The sequence below is a fragment of the Nestor notabilis genome, unplaced genomic scaffold (assembly GCF_000696875.1).
Source record: "Nestor notabilis isolate BGI_N333 unplaced genomic scaffold, ASM69687v1 scaffold6017, whole genome shotgun sequence".
Classification (NCBI taxonomy): Eukaryota; Metazoa; Chordata; class Aves; order Psittaciformes; family Psittacidae; genus Nestor; species Nestor notabilis.
This window is the reverse complement of record NW_009937757.1, coordinates 48,550-57,372: the sequence shown is the minus strand read 5'-3', so window position 1 is coordinate 57,372 and position 8,823 is coordinate 48,550. Positions and strand designations below refer to the sequence as shown.

Sequence of the window (8,823 nt, the reverse complement as noted above, 5' to 3'; positions counted from 1 at the left end):
AATGCCATTTCTTCTCAAGCTTATTGAAATCCATGCAATTATTGACCTTCTTTCCCATTAATCCAAAAAAATCTGAATGTCTACTTTAGAAGACATTCCTGACATTTATCTTCTTAAACCGTGCTATTCTTCACCATCGATTTAGTACAATGTAAGCTATGGAAGTGAAGCAGCTTTACTTAAAAAAAAAAGAAAAAAAAAAAAAAAAGGAAAAAAAAGAAAGAAAAAAGAAAAAAAAAAAGGCAGGGTGGGGGGAGGACAATTTCTGGCATCCAGAAAATTAATCCTCTTTCACAAATAAACAATAGTTGAGTAACACTTCTGTCTATTCACAATGTACCATCTAAGGTATTGTAAGAAAGAACATTAAATTATCTTTTCTCCAGTGAGGTATTTTGTTTCCCCTTCAAATGTGAAGCGAGCCTTTATATATTGCAGAAAACAGGATGGTAAGACAAAAGAACATTCATCCAAAAGCAGAATTTTGCAGAAGACACACTTAATTGAGTAAGTCACACTATCATTTTTTCCTTTATATCAAAAGTTGATAAAATGTTGGCAACATGTGATAAACTATGCTTCACAAAAATCATTATATGAACAAGTATTTCCTTATTATGAGTAAAACAAGTAATGAAAATCACTTATGAACATCCTTCTTTTCCTCTTTTTACAGATTCTGAAATCAGTGGTGGCATCTGTTCTGTTTACATTTGATGCTCACCTTAAAGCTTTTCAAAACAGAATTCAGATCAAACACTCCCTGCTAGACTGAAATAGAGTCATCAGCAAAGGACCACACAACTACGCTGCAGTGGCTTATCATTGCCCATACCAACAGTATGTGCAGTCTCATGCTATCCTATTTGTTCTGCAAAAATATGAGCAAAAGGAAGTTCTCACATAGCAAAAATAGGTATTTGCCCTGGAAAACAAAGTCTACTCACTGCTGAAGTAGCACAAGACAGAGGTGCTTCACATCCTCCCATCAGGACAATACAACTGGGATTCGGAAGGCCCAAACCAGTAGCTGAGAGGCACTGAGGATCACAGCCATTATTAAATCTCTGGCCTTCTTTAAACACCTGAACAGGGATATGTGAGATACTAAGACCTCTTACTTGGAAACGAGATTGTGACTACTTATTTTATGTCATTATACAGCCATCGCTTCTAAATACTTTATCATTTCTAGAGATTAAAGGGTCTATATCCTGTCGCCAGTGCTCCGAGTCAGCTAGTCTCCTGTGGGTATTTCATTTAGTGGGAAGACATTATAATACACTCAAGTATGACAGTCCTCATAGCATATATGTAGTTTGTAAGAGGAGCTGCTACATTTCTGCAAGCGAACAGTTACCAACACAAAATAGTCTTGCCACCTTGGAAGAGATTAATGCCTTTGAATTTTCACAGGCTGTCTGCAAACAGTAGCAGGTGGAGTCAGAGCAAGCTATATGGGATGGAGAAAGTGACATTTATTTGTCCCATCACAATCCATTCAGGTTTAGCTGAACAAGGCTGTTCTGCTGAATTGCCCTTCCCTGCGTCGCGCTGGACAGCACTGGCTGCCTGCCAAAAGAGCAACTGAACACAAACCTTGAGGATCCTGACCCTTTGCTCCCAAAATACATCTCTAACATGACTGCACGTAGGAGCTGCCAGAGGTACTTTCATTTAACTAAGGTTAAATGCATTCCCTCATCTTGGAAGCCTTGGTGATAAAAGCCTATTTCTCAAAGCACTGCTCTTACAGCCATCCTAGGGAATTACACAGTGCTTCCGCAAGCTGCACAGCCTCAAGGGAGGAATCCCTCAAACCAACTGATATTAGCTATTTAGTTATTAGTTTATCAATGTATGAGGTCATTGCAACAGAGGCAAGGGAAAAAACAGTTCATCAGAGCAGTTTCACACAAGATGTTTTTTATCTTGCATCTTATTTACGCACACAATCACATGAGCATGTCACACCTGGGGAGAGAAAATGGTCTGAACAGACAACCTGCTTTTTTCCTATTTTTGGAGAGCTTGGCTTGGAAGCTCTGAAACTCTCCCTGTATTTTTCTCTAGACACAATATATACCTACATGTATCTTAAATTATTTCTAAAATGGCCAGCAAAAACCAAATTATGTGGAAACCTACAGCAATATGGGCTAATAAAGTGTAAGTATCACATATTTGCCTCCCAAGCTGAAAGAACTGGCAGCAGTAATGATCTGGCTGGGCTTGTTTCCAAGAACTGAACGGCAATGCAACAACATAGTCTCCTCTGTCTGCTTCTTCCTAACTCAACATATTTTGCCTTGGTTGAGGTAACAGGTACTTATCAGTCTCTCCCTTCACTCCCAAACATCAGTTTTAGCACTAGGTTACAAAATACAGGCTCAGGTTATGAAATAAGCAGGTATCTCTGCTTCTATGAGCAAACTTGTAACCCAGTATCAAGCACCTCCCTCAATATTAATTCTGTGTCGAATTAACTGTACTGTTCTCCTGGTCCTGCTTGCTCTTTGGACACATTCTCTCACCCCACTGCATCGTCTGCTCTTTTGTTGGTTCCTAACCCCAGTATGGATCCAGCTTCCCAGCTCCTTGTTCTTTCCGCCAGCCAGTCAGAAACTCCTATTTACCCCAGACAGGCAGACCCTGCCAGTCTTGCTTGTACACTTAGTCCACACAATTTCCCCTCCTTTGCCTGCCAGGGAAGGAGTAAATGAGAGCACAGGTTGAAAAGATCCTTTACCTGTGTTTTAAATACACACTTCTTCATACCAGCTTTCTCTCTCCTGACAACCTGTACCCTCATCATTATGCCCAGATCTGCCTCATCCCAAAGCAGCCCCAAACTGCAATGCATGGAAAGTCCTGTTAAATTTCACACGGGTCTTACATACCAAAACATCCTCAGTGCAGCCAAGCTCCGTTTTCTTCCTTGAAAAATTAGGCAATAATAAAATGTTTCCAAATAACTCACTTAGGTGTAACAATATTCTTCCATCATTTCAATCTTGGAATGAAAATATTTGGAAAATTTCAACCAAAACAATTCAAACTGAGGCAGGCAACCAACATACCATCTTGGTTGAAGCCACAGAAGCCTGGCAGTACTACACATGCTGAGAGCAGCTGTATATTTGCTCTCATAAGGAACCTTTAAACTCTTACAAAATAAACTTTAGTTAAGTTTTAGAACTGAATTAATACAAGGTTTTTTTTTTAAAGCTAAGAAAGGTCACACTTTTAAAAAAAGTGATACTATAGTTTATTTACAAAAATATTCCAGAAACCAATAACCAGCAAGATATTTTACTATTACAAATATATGCAATACTGATTTCAAGCTCCCTTCAGTGGCAAAGGTTTCTACCCAGCTAAACTTAAGCAACAAATATTTACTGTTCTCTAAACACTTTCACTGATTTTAAGACAAACTAACAGTTATGCAACTGCTATCCAAAAATCCCAACAAATGCCTACCAAGACACACTGAGAAAATATTTTTTCCCCCGGTAGTTTTATTAGTGTATTTTTCATACAAGTATATCCCCACAACACAAGTTTGGGTCAAAATAATTCCAAACTAGTCCAACAAAATTAGAGAGAGAGGAAATACTTGATGTTTGGAACATTTCCTATTGACCTCCCTTTCTTCCATCCTTAAGAATTTGGGAGTTTGGTTGGGGTGTGGGATTTTTTTTCCATTTTTAAGTAAGATTTCAGTTAAACTTCCAGGCTGATAAGTTTTTAAAGATAGGAAATATTTTCCAATCCTAAAACCAGCCCTCCTTCTCCATTTTGCATTTATAGTAACATGAAGATCCTTTTTATATCCCGCAACAAACGTAAGTTGTCCCCCTCTGTCAGGATTCATTAGTGCTGAAACAATGACTCTTCCCTGCCAGAAAGCTTATTCCATGCACAGGGCTGGGTTTACTGAAACCTAATTTTCAAAAATGGCAAAACTACGAAAGTACAGCTGATATAAATCACACCACAATATGTGCATGCTATACAGGCAATTGAGTATCACTAAGAAATGACTACTTATTTGATCGCTGAACAGATTTTAGCTTCATGTGTATGACATTTTGAACTATTAAAATATGACTGATCACATTTCTTGGCTGATAACCACAAGCCCATCATGCAAAATTAATTGCAAAGACATTTGTTATTTGTTGAAAAACGAATTACCAATATTTGCTAGCTTGAGTCTCTCAATTAGTTTGATTCTCTTCCTTCTAACATCTGTGAAAAAGACTGACCTCTACTTTTTCCCTAAACCAACTTAGCTTCTACTATCCCTAAGGAGTGAAATAAAATTCTGCCCTAAATTACAGTAACATGGGTAGGAAGAAGCTTGTATTTTCAGATTTCTACATTGCTGAGATTTTTCTTCTGAAATAAAGCTTTCAGGGCAATTCTAACAAGAATTTGATGGTATGATGGATTAATTTCACACATCACATGTGAAACTTTAACTTTCAAGGTTCAACTAGAGCTACTACTTCCATATACAAATTACCTTTTTTTCCTAGTTGTAAGAAAGTATGTAAACTATAGTGGATATTTTTCTAAGTTATGAGGTTCTTGTCTATTATTCTGAAATGTCGTTACATCTTCACTATTTTTTTATCCAACGGGAACATGCTAATACAACAACTTCATCTTTTACGTATGTCAAATTCTAACTTTCATAAAGTTAGTACAAAGTAATGTAATAGTTCTCCATTACTTACCCTTTTTGAGGGTGGGTTTGTTTGTGAGTTTTTTTGGTTGTGGTTTTGTTGGTTTTTTTTCCCTTAACAGTAGTTAAACTATAATTCTAGGACTGGATTATTTCACCATTAGCATTAAACTCTACATTCAGGAAGTATTTGCTGCTAATAACCCCCAAGTGCCCTCTGGTATTTCGTAGAAAACTCAGAACTATTTAACTTTAAAAATTAATGAAGAGCAGGTGCAAAAGACAGTTTTCATAATGGTCTATTTTTGATAAAATAAGCATACTGTAACATAGATGCATAATAAATCTCTATATGCACAGTAGTTACTCCCATTTTTCATGGTTTTGCTATCCGGACAGTTTCAAATTACAACGAACTATTTAGTACACACATCAATGAAGACTCCCTACAAAAAATAAATTTAACTATTATTTTACTGTTATTAAACAGTAAATAATTTTAACTATTATTTTAGTGTTTCTAAACCTTTTAGGAAGCTTCCCTACTTATGAAATTTCAGTCTTCAAAATAACAAAAGAGAGAATTACAAATTCATACAATCAGCCAAGGCTGCCAGTTTCTACGTTTCAGTCCAACACTGGGGGAAAGGACAAAGTTTTTATGTGCCTTTTCAGTGAGATCCCACAAAGCTGGCTCATGTTCATACAGAAATGGTTATAAAGACAGTGTTACCAAATGTCTATATAAGAACGACCCAACAGAGACATACAGTAAGCTTCTGGAAAAGTCGTCTCCGCTTCTCATCGTTACTGGATCATATAGTACCATTATTACACAGAATCATTAACATGGAAGTACACCAAACTGCAAGACTCCTAAAATGAAGGTTTTAGCTAGATTTAAAGCTTGTTGCGCAAAGAGCACAGAATCAGGAAATAGCACAACATCTGAAGCAGATGTCCCAGTCCTGCCACAGTGTGGCCCTGAAGTCCTTAACCGATCGACAGGTTCCCCTTCACAAAACTGCAACTATTTCAGCGCTGTAGTTCCCTCTAAACCACTACCTGTAGCCCTGGTGTTAACCATTTTGAAGACTTGAGAGACCAACTGTCATTTTGGAAAGACAGAGGGCTCTTGAACAGCCTCTCAGCAAACCTTTGTGGGCTGCGAGGGAACCCATCTCTGGCCATTCTTTCTTTTCTTCTGTGTAAACCAAAACATGTCAGTGCCTTAACACTGAAAGCAAGGTACCAAAATCTAGCTTTCTCTTAAGCTGCAAAGAAAGTAAATTTTAGTCTATACTTTTCCCTGGTTTTCAGAAGTGTGTTGAACTCTATCATTTAATTTATCTTTATGTAATTTTACTTCAAAAATGCTTACGCACCATCTTTCTTTAAATACAAGAACTGAGGTCTAGAAAGAAATTACACTGGAAATAGGGTTCTGTGTAGATTTCCAAAGAGACCACAATCCCAGGCATTTTAGAAATACTTCAAAGGAGAAGATAATGGCATGCTGAAGTGCTACTGACAGGTATTTTATTGTCTTAAATCTTTAATTTTGTGAAGTTTACTCTGACAAAGAAAAAAAATGTACCCACTCTTCCTCCCACATACACTGTAATTTGTAGCACCTCAGAATATATAAAAATGTCAATTCTGCATGCCTGCGGGTTGTACAATTTCCCCTTTTACTAACTTCCATTACTCAATATAGCTAAGGCATAACTTACACCTTATCAATCACTTTTGGAAAAAAAGTGCAATGCAATTGTGTGTCTACAATTCATTAGAGTTGTGAATAGCTCATTGAACATGACTTTCACACACTCTGGCAATCCCACCTTCTGAAAGAACATGAGATAAGGTTACTTTAATCCTTTCAAAGAACTGCACTATTTTGCCTTCCTTTTATCCCTTTAAATATCCTTCCTAGTTAAGAAATTAACATTCTCTCTCATACAATTCTTACACAAATTGTACTTCTACTTTTCTGCATCTCTTGTTAATTACATGATGTTATCTCCAATAATCTATTCATGAAGCACAGATAACTTTGGTTACCAATAAAAGGGAAAACTTAGCATAAATTGCTTAGCACGAAGTTAATCTTATAAAGCAAGGAATAAAGAGGATCTAACAGCTATTATATGACTTATCAGCTTCTCTAAAAGGGTCACTACTTTTTTTTCATGAGACTAATTAAATACCTTAACAATGTCATTGAAACTTCATGAATCTTTCAATAAAATACACCTTGCCTCTACAACATGTTTTCATTTATTAATCTCGCTTAAAATGCAAAGAGCTAGGAGAACCCCATTGACAGTTGAACAGGGCCACTCAGTTAATTCTTCTTATATGGTTTAAATGCAAAGAATAATGACCACTATAACCTATGACAATTAAAACTATAGCCATCTGTCACAAGATGTTAATCCTCTTATTTCAGCAGCTACTAGACTTTATGAAAAGCTTTCCTAAAATGCCTACCTTTCAGTGCAAGGAACTGACCTTTCATCTTTTGTGTAGTAAGCCCTGCTTTCATGTATCATAGATATATCAACAATTTTCAGGTAGAAATGTATATATCCCACAAACGATGACTCTTCACATTTAAGTTGCACAGTATTCCCATTTACTGTATACAACATACAGAAAGGAAATGATACACTGAAATTTTATAATAAAACTTAATCTGGTGTTTCCTTAAATACAGTCTAAATGACTCAGCAGTGTCCCTATGATCCCTATGACAGTCATGTAATTCCATCAAGGTGAACAAGCACCACGATTTTTCTAATGGATTTAGTAGTACAAGAAAACCTTATATAAAAATTCATGGCTTAAACACATTTCAATCAAGGACAAAAAGTTCAGAGCAATCATAAAGCTCAAGACAACAACTGTATACTACCCATATTTCTTTTCATATGCACGATTCTTTTCAAAGCTTCTGGAATATATCTTTTGAGGGGGAAAATGCAAGGAGATAGTGAGTGCTGGTTAAAATACATGGACTGCCCAGATCCTAGTATTACGGACAGACTAAGCCTGAGAAATAATAGGTCGATCTTTTCCTCAACTGAGATGACAGTTATTTTTAATATTAAAATGTACCACATAACTTAGACAAGCTTCTCTTTGATACTACACAACTCCAAGAGGTAAGAAAGTGTGTTAGAAGGTTAAAGGCCTCCTGACAAATCCAAGTCATCAGTTAGAGAAGTCACCAATGTCTGATTTCACTGTTTAAGGTCCCAAAATAGAATTCAGTCACCATGGAAAACTGGTACAAGCAAAGAGATAGGTATGGAATACCTCGTTACTTAAGCCAAGTCATGATCAAATAGCTAAAATAAGGACACACGGAACACAGAAAAAGAAATATACTCCCAGCATACTAATACAATCCCAAACAGTTCAGGAGACTAAAGCTAAAAATCAGATTCATTATATATTAAAAGTATCCCTTCCCAGCAAGTTTCAGGGCATCCTCCCTACTACATCAAGCAGGGACATATTCATGTTGCAAACGGAAATGAAAATACTCCCAACTTCAGTGTATTTCTGTAATAGAAATAATAAAGCAAAACAGCCTACAAGCAACCAGTTCTTCACAGGTAAATTTCCTGAACCTCCATCTGTTCTCCCATCAAGGTATGTATGTTAGAAAAGGCAAATCTGCAGGACATGTGATCCCATTCAAGAACAGTGCTCAGAAAACACTCCTAAATGAAATGCAGGTATAGGAAAGGTATTGTTAACTAAATCCCAACTCTAGCTTTAAATTTTTAACACTGCTGATGCATGGAAAAACCATGTTCCCAACCCTCTGTTTTGTGTGGATGAAGGAAGGGTGTCTCCTGCCAGCATAGCCATCTCTCCCCAGCCATAGTAAGAAACTGTGTGACAGACAAGTTGTAGCAGACTGCACTGCCTGAAGGAAGAGTAAACCCAAACCTCTCAGATAAGAGCACAAACCTAAGTAATTTCTTCAACAGGTGTTTTAAACTAATTCATCTGGAAGATTCAATTTCACTTTAGTTTATAATCCTTTTAAGGGGTGTAGCACAATCATTTCTGTTTGGCACCCTCCAACTTTTTAAGTACATTACAAACAGAAATTG

The 8,823-nt window shown here is 36.8% G+C and overlaps 1 protein-coding gene across 1 annotated transcript in view; it reads right to left on the bottom strand.

Moving 5' to 3' along the window:
- The window catches only part of RBM33 (RNA binding motif protein 33), a gene marked incomplete at its 5' end in the record, with an annotated part of 86,496 nt that overhangs the window by 39,037 nt on the left and 38,636 nt on the right, over positions 1 to 8,823 (bottom strand). The gene's annotated exons all lie outside the window — the stretch shown is intronic.